Source organism: Manacus candei, unplaced genomic scaffold (genome assembly GCF_025592945.1).
Source record: "Manacus candei isolate 608988 ecotype Guabito, Panama unplaced genomic scaffold, ASM2559294v1 h1tg000118l, whole genome shotgun sequence".
Lineage (NCBI taxonomy): Eukaryota > Metazoa > Chordata > Aves > Passeriformes > Pipridae > Manacus > Manacus candei.
Genome location: NW_026138166.1, coordinates 446,255 through 460,409, shown reverse-complemented (window position 1 = coordinate 460,409; position 14,155 = coordinate 446,255). Strand labels below are relative to the sequence as shown.

The 14,155-nt window shown below is 58.4% G+C and overlaps 1 long non-coding RNA gene across 1 annotated transcript; it reads right to left on the bottom strand.

Moving 5' to 3' along the window:
* Positions 1 to 8,210: 8,210 nt before the first annotated feature.
* LOC127462003 (uncharacterized) lies at positions 8,211 to 13,055 on the bottom strand. Its single transcript, XR_007900275.1, has 4 exons — positions 12,897 to 13,055; positions 10,794 to 10,869; positions 9,014 to 9,331; positions 8,211 to 8,977 (listed from the first exon to the last, which is right to left on the bottom strand). It is a non-coding gene; the product is annotated as an uncharacterized LOC127462003 (long non-coding RNA).
* Between the last annotated feature and the right edge of the window lie 1,100 nt (positions 13,056 to 14,155).

The following is a 14,155-nucleotide window of genomic DNA, read 5'->3' as shown; positions in this document are numbered from 1 at the left end:
CCGTGTGTGCCGGCAAACGGGGGGAAGGGGAATTCACCCGACTCTTGGGGATTTGTTTGTCTGCTGGTGCCCCAGGGAAAAACAAAACCCTGGCAGTCCCATCTAGTCTGTCCCATATTCCACCCAGGAACCCTCCACCAAACAGATCCACCAGGTGGGGGGAATTCCAGGGTCCTTTTTGGGGACTGACACGTCACAGCCAAAGGAAAACCCCTCAGTGGATATTTCCACCAGTTACTCCAGCATGAACAAAACTGGCAGCACCTTTATAAAGGACTCCCTCCAACAGTCTGAGGAATAACACTCTTTATTAATACAAATTGGCACAGGTTAAAGGTTCGTGGTGGTCAGGGACAGGGTCTGGCTGCAAAAACACACTTCAAACAATCTCAAAATTGTTGTTAAAGCAAAGCAAAGCACAACCTCTAAACCAAACCAATCCACAACTACATTAGGAAGCAAAAGCCAGCTCTAGTCCTTCCAAGCAGTGACTAACACGCAGAGCTGACACTTCCCACCCAGCACAGGCGTCCCTGAGGGGAGGAAGGCAGGTTCAACCCCTCCGTTGATCCCAGCAGGTTCAATGGAAATCTCCCTCTAATTCTTTCCCCATTTCCAACTCTCTTTTATGCTCTTTCTTTAGGTTTAGGAGGAGTTTGAGGGTTTCTACTGAGAAGTGTTACAATTGTTTCTGGGTGCCTGGGGAGTTTTGTGGGGCATCGTGACCTTATCCCAGCTGGGAAGCAGCAGCTGGAGTCCCTTTGCTGTCCGGGAAGCAGCAGCTGGTTTTCCTCTCTAATTCCTATTCTATGTTAACCTTTAGCCTTATCTCTCTCTCCACACTCTGGGACCATTTCTCTGGCTTGTCCAGGTCCCCCTGGATGCCATCCCATCCCTCAGGTGTGTCACCTGCCCTGCTCAGCTCAGTGTCACGGGCTCAGGGTGCCCTCCATCCCTTGGCCTCCATCATTAAGGAAGATGCCGGATACTGGGGCCAGGAGTGAGGAATTGGAGGGTGTGGAGTCCAGCTGGGGATTCCTTGCTGGGGATAAGGACAGTGGGATTGGGAAGGGGGCAGCAGTCCTCAGCCTCTGGAGGTGTCTCCTGCAGAGAGGGAAGGACAGGAATGGCTTGGAGAAAGATCTTGCAAGCTCCTGGTGCAGGAGGTACCCAGGATGAGATGGAATTCCCTGTGCTAGAGGCAATCACATCCCCTTGGGGTGCAGGGGCTGTAAATGCCTCCTTCTTGAGCAGCTTCACCTCCCCTGGGCCCCTCCTCAGTCAACGTTCCTCAATTATCCAACAAAGGAGGCACGAAGCAGAAAAGGGCAAAAGGAAAATCTTCCAGGTCACTGCCGGCTCCTGGGAAAAATGCAAGGCAAATAGTCAAGTCATTCAGCTGAGATGTTTTCCCAACTGCTCCACAATGGTGTCTTGTGTGTGGTCAGGGGCCCGTAAGGATGGAAGGTGTTGCGGAAACGTGGCCAAAGGTGAGTGGAGAATTGAGGCTGTGGCAGGTGCCAGGAGCCCCCGCTCAGTGGCTGTCCTTGATCTGTGCCCACGGGGGTCCCAGCCCAGAGGGGCCTGTGAGGCGGGTGGGGAGGGAGGGAGAGTGGGGCGGGAAGGTGCCATCCTGCTGAGGGCCAGTGCTGGGCCCAGGGCAGGGCAGGGCCATCCCTGGGGACAGGGGCACTGGGGCAGCTGTGTGCCAGGGCCAGCCCAGTGTGGAGCCAGAGCCCTGCTGGGCTGCCAGTGCCTGCCCCCCCTGCCTGGGCCAGCTCAGCAGAGCGGGGCCCGGCTGATGCGGGAGGACACGGTGTGCCCAGCTGGGACAGGGGCAGGGCCAGCAAAGGGCATCTGCCCCTCTGGGCTCTGCTCGGGGAGGCCGTGGCTGGGCCTGCACCACTTGGGGGCTGCAGTGCCCGCAAATGGGCTGGAGCCGGGCACTGCCACCACCCCAGCACTTCCCTGGGCCCAGCCCTTGTGTGCCAGGGCCAGCATTGCCCAGTGCTCCCCAGTGCCTGCCCAGACTGGAGATCCCAGTCACCTGCCTGTGCCCATTGCCCGTCAGCCCCTTTATCTCCCAGCTCCCTGTTTCCCTGATCCCGGGCTCCTGGTGCCCCAAGAAGGGGGTCAGTGCCAGCTCTGCGTTCAGCCAAGGGGCTGGAGTGGGAACAGGGACAATTGTGCTCAGACACGCCAGGTTTGGGGCTGGGCTGAGCTCTGGGGTGTCCCAGAGGGGAAGCTCTGGAAGGGATGGGCAGGAGGACATGGAGGGATCAGGCTTTGGGGGATGTTGGAGGATGGATTGTGTTGTGTGGGATTGTCCCCACAGGGTATGCAGCTGCTTTCAGCTCCCTGCCCACCCCCTTGGCACCCCCAGGGGCCTGGGCCCTTCCAGGGGCAGCTGCCCCATGCAGGAAGCTGGAGGGATGCCGGGGAAGGTGGCTGGATGGGTGCCGCAGGCGGGATGGACTCTGTGCCAGGGCTGGGCTTGTGGCCAGGGCTGGGGGCTGTGCCCAGCCGGGCTTTGCCCCGGGGGCTCTCGGGGAGGGGGCAGGGAGGAGTCCCGGCAGGGATAAATGTGCTCCTGCCCTTGTGCAGCCTCAGCCAGCGCTGCCCAGGCCCAGAGGAAGATGAAGGTCGCTGTGCTCAGCGTGGCCCTGCTCTTCACCATCCTGCTGAGCCCCCCGGCAGATGCCAAGGTGAGGCCCCCATGCCACGGCCATGGGCTCAGGGATGGGCCCCTTCCCAATCCAGGGGCTCCCCAGCACTCCCCAGCACCCCCAGCCCCGGGCCAGGCCACTTTCTTCTGGCCACAATTCCCTCTCTCCTTCCCCTTCTCACAATTCAACTCCTGCTGCTGCAGCTCCACTTCCTCATGGGATGCTTGCACCCGGCTCCGTCCTGGCACAGTCCCAACGCTTCCTGCTCTTTCTGACCCCAAATCCCACCTTCTTGGGCCTCCCCATCCCATCCTCTTGGTCCCCTGGGGCATCTCCCCACCATCTCCTCTCTTTCCCAGCCAAGGCAAAGGCCCAACCCAAACTGGGTGGAACTGGGCCAAGCCCCACTGGAGTCCAAGGAGGACAAACAGGCCCAAGCTCCACCCTGGGCTCAAGTGGGACAAGGCCTGGCCAGGCTGAACTGGCACCAACTGGGAAATGCCCTGCCATGGCCCCTTCCCAGGGCCTTTCCTCCAGGCTTTGCCCTCAATGCCTTGCCTTTCCCCCTGCACTGGTGTCCCCAACTTGCCTGGGAGCCGCAATCCCAAAGAGCCCCGCTCAGCCCGGGGGCAGCCGGGGCTGGAGGGGGTGGGGACACCCGTGTCCCCCCCAGCCCCACAAGGCCAACCCCAACCAAGCCTTTGCTCTCCTCCTGCAGCCCTTTCAGGCCAGTGGCGATGCCTGCGGGGGGGTAAGTCCGGGAGTTGGGGGGCACCCAGTGTGGGAAGTGGGGGGCACTTTGGGCCCCCCATCCCTTCCTGGCACTGGGGACACCCCAGTGACCAGTGACGTCTCCTTGTCTCTCTACAGGGAGCCGTGATAAGCGTGAGTACCAGGGCTTGTGCTGGGCCCAGACCCTCCCCTCTGGTGGCCACCACCCTCCAGACCATCCCAGTGCTCCCCAGTCCACCCCAATGTGCACCGGGGAGGCCCTTCCTCAGGGCCCCCACTCTATTCCCACACACCCCAGTCCACCCCACCACACACACACAGGCCATCATTCCCACACCATTTCTTCCCCTCTTTCTCCTCTAATCCTTTCCCTTTCCCATTGCCCATGACACTCGTGTCCAGAAATCCCCTTCCTTGACCCCTCAGTCCCAAAGACCCTCCCAATCCTGTCCAGTTTTCTCCCCTTCCCCATTTCTCCTGCCCCCACCCCTGCCCTACTTCATTCCCTGGGTCCCCTCCACTGCAATCCCTTCCTCCTCACCCGCATCCCCCACAGTCCCATCCCTTCCACACCCCAATGCCCATCCTGTGGGATCCCCAATTCCCCCCACTTCACCTCTTTGGGTCCCCTCCTCCTTCCCCCCACCCTCCTGCAGGCCCTGAATTCCCCTGGCTCTCCTTGTCTCCATCCCCACCCTGGGCCCTGCAGGAACAGGGATCCCGGGGGAGACTGGATGCAGTGGGGCTGGGGGGAGCAGAAGGGATTTTCCTCCTCAGAGGAGAAACCAACCATGGGCTGGGGGGTCTGGGGACACCCGTGTCCCTCCCACAGCCCCACAGGGGCCAATCCTGCTTAAACCTTTGCTCTCCTTCCCCAGCCACTCGGGGGAATAGCAGGAGGTGGATGTGCTGGGGTAAGTCCTGGAGTTGGGATGTCCCCAGTGTGCGAAATGGGGGGAAATGGAGTCCCCCCATCCCTCCTGGGCCTGGGAACACCCCAGTGACCAGTGACACCTCACACTCTCTCTACAGGGAAGCATAAGTTCCAATCGAGTGAAGAGGTCTGAGGTGGGTACCCCGAGTTCTGCTGGGCCCAGACCCTCCCCTCTCATGGCCATGACCCTCCCTTGCATCCCAGTGTGCCCCAGTCCACCCCAGTGTGTCCCACTCAAGCCCAGTGTGTCCCAGTCCACCCCAGTGTGCCCCAGTACATCCCAGTGTGTCCCAGTTTACCCCAGTGTGTCTCTAACCCTGCCTTTGTCCCCAGCCCCCCATAGTTGACCTGGTGGAGCTGCTGCGTGAGTGACGCTCGGCTGCCTCTCTGCATGTCCAGGTGAGAAATATGGGAGGCTCCTCAGCCCCCCAAAGGAGCCTGGCAGGGCCCTGGGGGGTCCCTGAGCCCTCTGCAGTGGGCAGAGCTTGGGGACAGCAGAGGGACACGCAGGGGGCTGTCCCTGCTCCGTGTCCCGGGGCAGCTGGACAGAGCTGCCCCCAAGCCTGGCCTTGCACTGGGGGCTCTGCAGACCCCCAGGCTCACCGGGAGGGCAGGGAGGGGCTCGGGGAGGTGTCAGAGCATCCCGGGCTGGGGGGCTCTGGGGCCACATGGATGTCAGCATCCAATTCCCTTCTCCTGCCCCAGCTCCCTGCACACAGACAGGGTGGGGACAAGGCCCCTGCCATGTCCCTGTGAACACCGGGGGTGACGTTTGGGGCTCTGTCTTTCAGGACTGGAAGTGGTGGTGACACCCCTGTCCTGGCCCCCTCCAGCGGCATGAGGAGATGATCATCCCTGGAGGACCCCCCTGATCCCCTGGGTGCCCTGGCAATTTCCCTGCAAGAATCAATAAACCCCTGCAGCAAAACAAATGCTCTGTGTCTGTCTGGGTGTGTGTGTTCCCACCTCCACGGGTGCCTTCCCGTGTCCATGTGTGTTCCCACGTCCCCTGGGGCACCCAGTGGTTTGAGGGCACAGCGGGAAACAGAGTCTGACTGGGGCTGTCCAAGCACCGTCCCCAAGGAGCACAGCTTGGTGTTGGGGCAGGGGAGGGTCAGGGACAATCAGCCAAGGCCCCTCAGTCCTTCCCTGGGCTCTGGGAGGGATGGTGTGGGAAATAAAAAATAGGTTTTATTACAAGCAAATGAATTAAACAAATCACTAACGTAGGAGTTTTTCTTTACTAACCTATAAGGCATATCATGGAGTTGTAAGACACCAGATTCAGCCTGGAATCGGTGTCAGGGAAACCTGGGGACGGGAATAGGGAACTGTAAAATGAATATTGGTAAGGAAACCCCTTATACCACATGGCTGGTCCTGGAAGCCGCCGTGCTGCTGGACACTCCACCTCCCAGCACGACACAGCCAACCAGGGGGAGGGGAACACCTCTTCTATGACATAATCAGGGTGGAACCTTAAGAATGTTTAAAAAGCGGGACTTTTGAATTGGAGGTGTGTTCCTGGGAATCCTGCATGCCTAGGACACCCAACATGTGTTGTAATTAATTTTTCCTTTTCGTTTCATTCATTTTGTTTTGCAAACTTTTGCCATTTGTCTAAATTTAATAAATGAGATTTTTCTCACACTACTGCTCACCCTCTGCACATAATCACAGAAAGACTAAGGTGCTCTAGTCCAAGGCCTGTTCTGGAACAGGGTTTCCTAGAGTCAGTTGTCCCAATCCTTGAAGGTTGGGAAAAGCCAGGAAAGACGTAGGCAAAGAAGACATTCAGTATTCCTGCTTTTTTCCTGTCCTCTGGAACAAGCTCCCCCATCTTGTTGAGAGATGGGCCCACATTTTCCCTGCTTTTCCTTTTGTCACCTACAGACTTAAAGAAGTCCTTCCTGTTGTCTCTGACATCACTGGCCTGATTCAGTTCCATTTGGGCTTTGGCTTTACCAACTTCACCCCTGCATGCCCAGATAACATTTCTGTTTTCTTTCTTTGCGTCCACTCTCTGTAAGCTTCCTTTTTGTGTTTGAACAACAAGCTCCTTGTCAAGCCATCCATGCAGGCCTCCTGGAATTTTTGCCTGACTTCCTGCTTTTTAGGATGAAACTCTCTTGAGCTCGATAGAAGTGATCCTTGAATATTAACCAGTTCTTTTGTGTCATGGTGCTTTGCAAGGTGTTGCAAAGGCTGTTAAACCCAACAAGTATGGAAAGGGGGTTTCGATGAGAAGAAAATTAGTAGGATCAAACCCAGGATGAATGGGCTCTGTCTGTAGCACTGTGCCAGATTCAATGAAATTTACCAGTAACACAGTTCCCTGTGGCACAGCTGCTGGGATGTGGAGCACAAGTCCTCACTGCTGTGTTAACTTATGAGCCTTGCAGTCATTCAGCCCCCAAGGACAGCTCCGTTTGTGTTCACAGAGATCCAATGACAGTAAGAATCCCTGCCCAGCCTAGTGTTCAAAGGAGACGACAGTGTAGAGATGGGGGAAATAAACTGGGGGATTTGTTCCCCAGTGTCACGGGTTTACTTGTTCTAAAAAACTGAACGGGAATCTTTTTTCCCCTGCTGCCTGTGGGGGAGGGATGTTGAATGGGGAGGACAGTTTTCTGCCTTGGGTGATTACCTACCCAAAGGAGCTGGCTGGCAGAACTACATTCCAGCCTGACAGCTCTCTCTGGGGCTGGGGGGGGCTCCTGAGGAGTTTTTTTCTCCCCTCCTCTCCTTGGAAAGTGGCACTTCACTTTTTGCCTTAACAGAGGCAAGGGGGGTGTGTGTTGGAAAAAGCTCTGAGGCCATTTTGCTCTCGACCTGGTCATCTGGCTGCTCTCCGGCCTCGGCTTGCCTGCACACTGCTCTGTCTCCAGCCCCAATCTGCTCAGATTTCATCGGAGAGTTTTGTGCTCATCGACGAAAAAAGGGGAGTCCTGACCACAGCCAGGCACAGACAGCGTGAGTTTAGTGGGAAAGAAACCGCCCTTCTTTCCCCTTTTCCCCTTCCCCTCCTCGGGGGAAAATCTCCATTTTCGGCTTTTGCTGCGATCCGGGGCCCAACAGCGCCCCCTGCTGGCCAACACCCAGCACTGCAGGCCCCGCCCCTTAGAGATCCAACAGCGCCCCCTGCTGGCCAACACCCAGCACTGCAGGCCCCGCCCCTCCAGGGATCCAACAGCGCCCCCTGCTGGCCAACACCCAGCACTGCAGGCCCCGCCCCTCCAGGGATCCAACAGCGCCCCCTGCTGGCCAACACCCAGCACTGCAGGCCCCGCCCCTTAGAGATCCAACAGCGCCCCCTGCTGGCCAACACCGAGCACTGCAGGCCCCGCCCCTTAGAGATCCAACAGCTCCTGCCAACCGGGATTGGAATTGCGCCAGAGCACAGGGAAGTATCAAACTCTTTCCTTTTTTTGAAGGGGACTTTTTGGGCACAGGATTATTGTTTAGTTGGTTTTGTGTTCTCTTGCTGGTTTTGCCAATACACAAATATCCTTTAATAAAGGGCTGTTATCTCTTCCTTTTTTCCATACTTCCTCGATTGGAGCCTCTTAATTTTGGATTTACAATTGCTGAGAGAGAGGACTTTGGTCTACTTCAGAACTCATCCTCCTTAGCAAAACATTCCAGTCTATTTACACTCAGACAGGAGGGTAGTGGAGTGGTTTCAACAGGCCCCTGGCATCTGGCCAGGGTCAAACCACGACACAAGGGGAACCAGGAGGATGTGGAGACCCCGTCATGGGAGAGTGGAAGGCTCGAACAAAGTTTTAAAAAGCAAAGTCTTGCCAGAGAGTCTGGAGGTGCAGGAAGGACTCCCTGGCTTTCTGAACTCCTTCCCAGGGAAGGGTTTGGGTGCAGCTCAATCCTCTCTTAGCCCTGGACTGTGTTTAAATTTAAAGGAATTACAGAGCTCGTAAATCACTTTGTCCCACAGGTTTTAATGATGGCAAAACAAGAATATTTATATAAAATGAATACTGTACTTTATACGACTGATCAGACAAAAACCCTTAATCAGAACTAATTACTGCACAGCAGAAACACTAAAACAATATAAACACTAAAAATCTACTAGTAGAGTCTAATACAGCATGAAGTAGGACAGGGCACTGGAACAAAGCATTTATTGAAGCAGTTCTATTAAAGTTGGCAAACAGAAATAATTATTAAGTAGAGATCTGATGTAACTCACCCAGACCAATGCCTGTGGGGAGAGCTCTTTCTCTCAGCCTTGAGGAGTGACCTTGGAGGGCATCCCCAGTCAAGGGAGGAATCTCCACACACCCCCTAGGGAGGGTTTTGTCAGAAAGAACCCAACTGCATGAGAGGGGACTGGACTTTTTATAGGATAAAGTGATTGAGTGCCAGGCCCACCTTTCCAGGCCAGCTCTCAGCTTATCTGTCAACTCAGACTTCAACCAGCAGAGTGTGTGTTCAACGCTGGACCAACCAGGATGGTTTGAGCAGAGTTAACACCGAGACAAGAGCCTGGCTCCAGCAGTTGATCTTGTGTGACAGCTTGATTATGAGCTTGATTGGACCTTGGGTCTGGCCAGGCTGGGACTATCCTGCCACAGTCCACCAGCCAGGGGTCTTCCCAAGGTGGGTCACTGGGAATGTGGGTCACCTGTTCCCAAGGTGGGTCACTGGGAATGTGGGTCACCAAGCCTGTTCCCAAGGTGGGTCACTGGGAATGTGGGTCACCAAGCCTGTTCCCAAGGTGAGTCCTCCGACAGGTGATGGAGTTGGAGCAGCAGATGAAGCTCTTCCCGCAGTCGAGGCACTCGCAGGGCTTCCCTTACTGGTGGGTCCGTTGGTGTCTGGTCAAGTCAGAGCTCTGCCTGAAGCTCTTCCCACACTCCGCACACTTGTAGGGTCTCTCCCCGCTGTGGATGCGCCGGTGGCTGACGAGGGTGCACTTCTGTTTGAAGCCCTTCCCACAGTCGGTGCAGCAGAAGGGCCTCTCATCCGTGTGTGTCTGCTGGTGCCTGAGGAGATCTGAGCTACTCCGAGACCTCTTCCCACACTCCCCACACTCGTAGGGCTTCTCCCCCGTGTGCGTGCGCTGGTGGGTGACGAGGTCAGAATTTTATGTGAAGTTTTTCTTGCATTCCCCACATTTGTAGGGTCAGGGCCCCCATTCCCCAGTGTGGATCTGCTGGTGGTGGATCAGGCAGGAGCTGACGCTGAAGCCCTTCCCGCATTCCAAGCACTTGTAGGGCCGTTCCCCCGTGTGCACCCGGCGGTGGGTGAGGAGGTGGGAGCTATAGAGGAAGGTCTTCTCACATTCCTCACACTCGTAGGGCCGTTCCCCAGTGTGGACACGCTGGTGGGCGAGGAGCTTGGAGCTGCTGTTGAAGCTCTTCCCACATTCCAAGCACCTGAAGGGCTTCTCCCTGCTGGGAGGCTGCTCAGGGACCACCAGTTCGCAGCTCCGGCTCAAGCTCCGGCTCAAGCTCCAGCCGCCTTCCCGGCACAGGCTGGGTCTTTCCTCCTCAGAGCACCCAGGGCTGCCTTTGGAGCCCCTCCTCCTGAGGGATCTCCGGCCCTTTTCCTCCCCGCTGCCTTCCTGTGCCGTGGAGCCCTTCAAAACGGCCTCTCCCACCAGGCTCTGCTGGGGGGATTTGTCCTCCGTGCCCTCCGTCCTCAGCTCGGGGCCTGGGGCAGGAAGGAAGGACAGGGAGGGGATTTGCCTCCGGCCCAGAGGGAAGGGGGAGGAGAAGGAAGATGGAGAGGAAGGAGGGTAGAGAAGAAAAAAGGAGAGGAAGGAATATGAAGGGAAAGAACAAGAAGAAAAAGAAACACAGAGAGGAAGGAAGAAGAAGAAGAAAGGAAGAAGAAAGGAAGAAGGAAGGAAGAAGGAAGGAAGAAGGAAGGAAGAAGGAAGGAAGAAGGAAGGAAGAAGGAAGGAAGAAGGAAGGAAGAAGGAAGGAAGAAGGAAGGAAGAAGGAAGGAAGAAGGAAGGAAGAAGGAAGGAAGCAAGAAGAAGGCCCAGAACTGGACACAGCATTCCAGGTGTGGCCTCACCAGTGCCAAGTACAGGGGAAGAACCACTGCCCTGGTCCTGCTGGCCATGCTGGTCCTGAGAGAAGGAAGGAGCAAGGAGACAAGGAATGATGAAAAGGAAGGAAAAGACAGAACAAAGAAAAAGGAGAAAGCAGAGAAAGGAAGGAGAAGGAAGAAGGAGAGAAAGGAAAAAACATAAGGAAGAAGGAGAGGGAGGAACAAGGAGCAGGAAGAAGGAAGGAAAAGGAACAAGAAGTGGAAGTAAGAAGCTCAGGGAAAGGATTTGCCTCCGGCCCAGAGGGAAGGCCAAGGACATCCCCCCAAATCCGGCCCCGGCAGGACGGCGGCGGCAGCGGGGTTGTCCTGCAGCCGGGGGCGATGCTGGGCTGGGAGATACAGGACAAGACAGGGCAAAGGGGCACTGACTTCCTCCTCACCTGCCCGGGGGGCCCATGGCATCTTCCTCTTCCTCACAGCCTCCTTCATCTGGCCAAGCTTTGGGAAGGAGAAATCCTGCTGTGGGGGGAAAAACAAGAGGTGAGCACATTGGGTTGGGGGTTCCTCCCGCCCAAGTCCATCTCTAGAAGTCACTGGGCACCCTGTGTCCATAAAAACCTCCTAAACATCAAGTTTCAAAAAAAAACCCCAGACCTCCAAGGTTCAGACCAAAAACACCCTTCCAGGAGTTCCCCCTCTCAAGTCTCTCCACTTTGGGGTTCTGGGGGTCCCCCCTCTCCGGGGTCCTGCCCTCTCTGGGCTGCTGGGGGTCCCAGGAATCCCAGGGGTCTTCCCACTTTGGTATTCTGAGGAACCCCCTTCTCTGGGCTGCTGGGGGTCCTGCAGTTTCCCCCTCTCCACAGTCCCCCTGCTTAGGGATGAGGGGGGTTTTGGAGGCCCCAGGGGTCCCTTCTCCCCTGACTCTGCTTTAGGGTGCTGAGGCTCTCAGGAGTCCCACCTCTCTGGAGTCTCGCCCTCTCCACGCTGCTGTGGGTCCCAGAAATCCCAGGGGTCCCCCTTTTCTGGGCTCCCCTTTCTCTGGGGTCTCCCTGGCTGGGCTCACGGGGGTCCCAGCACTCTCCCTTCTCCGGGCTCCCCACTTCAGTGTCCCAGGGCTCCCAAATCTCCCTGTCTCTCCAGTTCCCCACTCCTGCCTTATCCTGCAGGGTGCTCCTGGAGTGGCCCAGGGACCCCCTGAACGCCTCATTCCTTGACACCAGATCCCCCCTGCACCCCCTTATCCAGACCAGGACCCCCTGCACCCAATTCCCTGGCTACAGAACCCCCTGCACCCCCTTTCCCAGCCATCCTGCCTCTCCCAGACTCCCTTTTCCTTTACCCTGCCACTCCCTGGACCCCCATTCCTGCCCATCAGGACCCCCCTGCACCTCCTCTCCAACACTGGCACTCTCACCCCCTTCCTCAGCTCCAGGACCCCCCTGCACCCCCTTTCCCAGCCATCCCACCTCTCCAAGTCCCCACACCCTCCCTTCTCCTTCACCCTGCCACCCCCTCCACCCCCACTCCTGCCTTTCCCACTCCCCAACCCCTCCTTTCCTCAACACCCGGCACCCCCTGAACTGCCCTTCCTGCACATCCCGGCTCTCCCCACCCACTGAACCCCCTTTCCCTCACACTGGAGGCCCCTGCACCCTCCTTTCCTGGACACAAGGACCCGAGAGACCCCCTGGGCCTCCTCTCCCAGTCCCTACAGCCCCCCTTTTTCCTTCCCTCTGGGACACCCCCAAAGCCCATTCCTGGCCACAGGAACCCCCTGGCACCCCCTTATTCTGCACTAAGACCCCCCTGCAACCTCCTTTCCCGCCCAGCCCGCCTCTCCCAGCCCCCAGGCCCTGCTTTTCCTTCACGCTGCTACCCCCTGCACCCCCAGGCCTGCCTTTTCCACAACCCACAGGACCCTTTTCTTTGGAACACGGGGGGACCCCCTGAACCCCGGGTTCTGCCCATTCTCCCGACCCCCAGGACCTCCCTTTCCCCCACACCGCCGACCCCTGGGCAGGGGATCTCCCCGGACCCCCCATCCCACCTGTCCAGAGCCCCGCACTCCCCTTTCCTCGGCCCTGGCATCCCCCAAAACCCCCTTCCCCAGCACTCTGCCCCCCGACAGCCCCAACACTCACCCCAAAAAACACTCCCAGGCTTCCCCCTCTCCCACCTCCCCACTTTGGGGGGCGGGAATTGGGGAACTCCCGCCACTGTTGGGGACAATCAAAGAGTTCCCGACGCGTGGCCGGGGCCTTTGTTCGGCCTGCCGGGAATTCCCAACAAACATCCCGGCCCCCATCAGCCGCTGGGGCCCGGGGGTCCCTCCTCTCCAGGGATCGAGCTGTGGGGACACGAAGGGACCCCCACGGGAACCCCTTTGCCGCTCTCCCACCTCCCCTTCTTCCCCTCTCCCACCCTTTGCCCGTCGCCCCCCGCTGCTTTGGCACTGACCCACCCCCTCTCTCGCTCACTTTGGGGCTCCCAGCCCCTCTTCTCCTTCCCCTCTGCCCCTTTGCCATCGGGGCCCCCCAACTCACCTCGAGCTCCCGGCTCGGGGATGGAGCGGGGGGAGGAGGAGCGGGCAGAGGCAAAGGAGGAGGAAGAGGAGGAGCATCGCCCCCCTGAGCGGGCGGGGAGGGGGAGCTCGGCTGCGGTGGGTTGGGGGTGTGCGGGGGGTTTTGGGGGGATGTTTGGGGCTGAGCCGCAAATGGCCCTCGGGGGGACCTCGGGAGGTGTTTTGGTTTTGTTGGGGGGGATCCCGGGGTGGGTTCCCGGCAGAGGCGGGAGGTGGGCGGGGGGATGCGGGGACCCCCCGCGGTGGGGGTCGGTGTTGCGGGGTCAGGCCCCGCCGCCCCCATTGTCAGCCCGGTGCCGGCGGGGGGGGACGCGACGAGCCCCTTTTTTAGGGCCCCCGGAGTGGGGAGAGCAGAGAGGGGCGACAGCGGAGCTGGGGGACCCCCGGCAGCCTGGGGGGGCGGGAGGGGAAGCGCGGAGAGGGGGAGCCCAGAGGGGTGGGGGGCCGGGGACCCCCGGCCCCTGGAAGAGGGGGCTCCGAGAGGGGGGACCCCTGGGATTCCCGGCATCTCCAGCAGCCCGGAAAAGGCAGAACCCGGAGAGGGGGCCCCCAAAACACGAGGGACCTCCAAGAGCCTGAACGGGGGGACCCCCAGAACCCCAAAGTGCAGAGAGCAGAGGGAGTGATCTTCGGGGAGGGTTTTTTAGAGCCTTTTCCACGGGCCTCCCTCCCCTGGCTGTGGTCTCCCTGTTTGTCAGCACTGTCAGGTTTGCCCACCTGAAGCCCCCCTCCATCTCCTCCCCGCTGCTGGAACTGCTGAGGTCAGTTCTGGACTCAGTGGTTCCAGTTTTCCCATGGGATCATCCCCTTGGGCATGGGATCCACAATTCCCAAAATCGTCCCTGAATCCCACCCCAAAGCCTCCCATTCCCGACCCCCTGGATTCCGGTGTTCCCCTGGGAGTGCCCCAGTATTCCCGCGGGAGCGTCCCGGGATCGTCCCGCCGGGAATGGGATCTGAAATTCCCGGCTTGGGACCCCAAAATCCCAGTTTTCCCGTGGGATCATCCCCTTGGAAATGAGATCCAGAATTCCCAAATTGAGACCCCCAAATCCTCCCTGATTCCCACCCCAAACACCTCTTTCTGGCCTCTTTTTCCATGCTTTATCCCAATTTTCTCAAGGGATCATCCTGTGTTTTCCATGGGATCATCCCCTCGGGAACGGGGTCTGCAATTCCCAACCTTCCCCGCCCCCCCCCCCCCAATTTGGGACCAAAAAC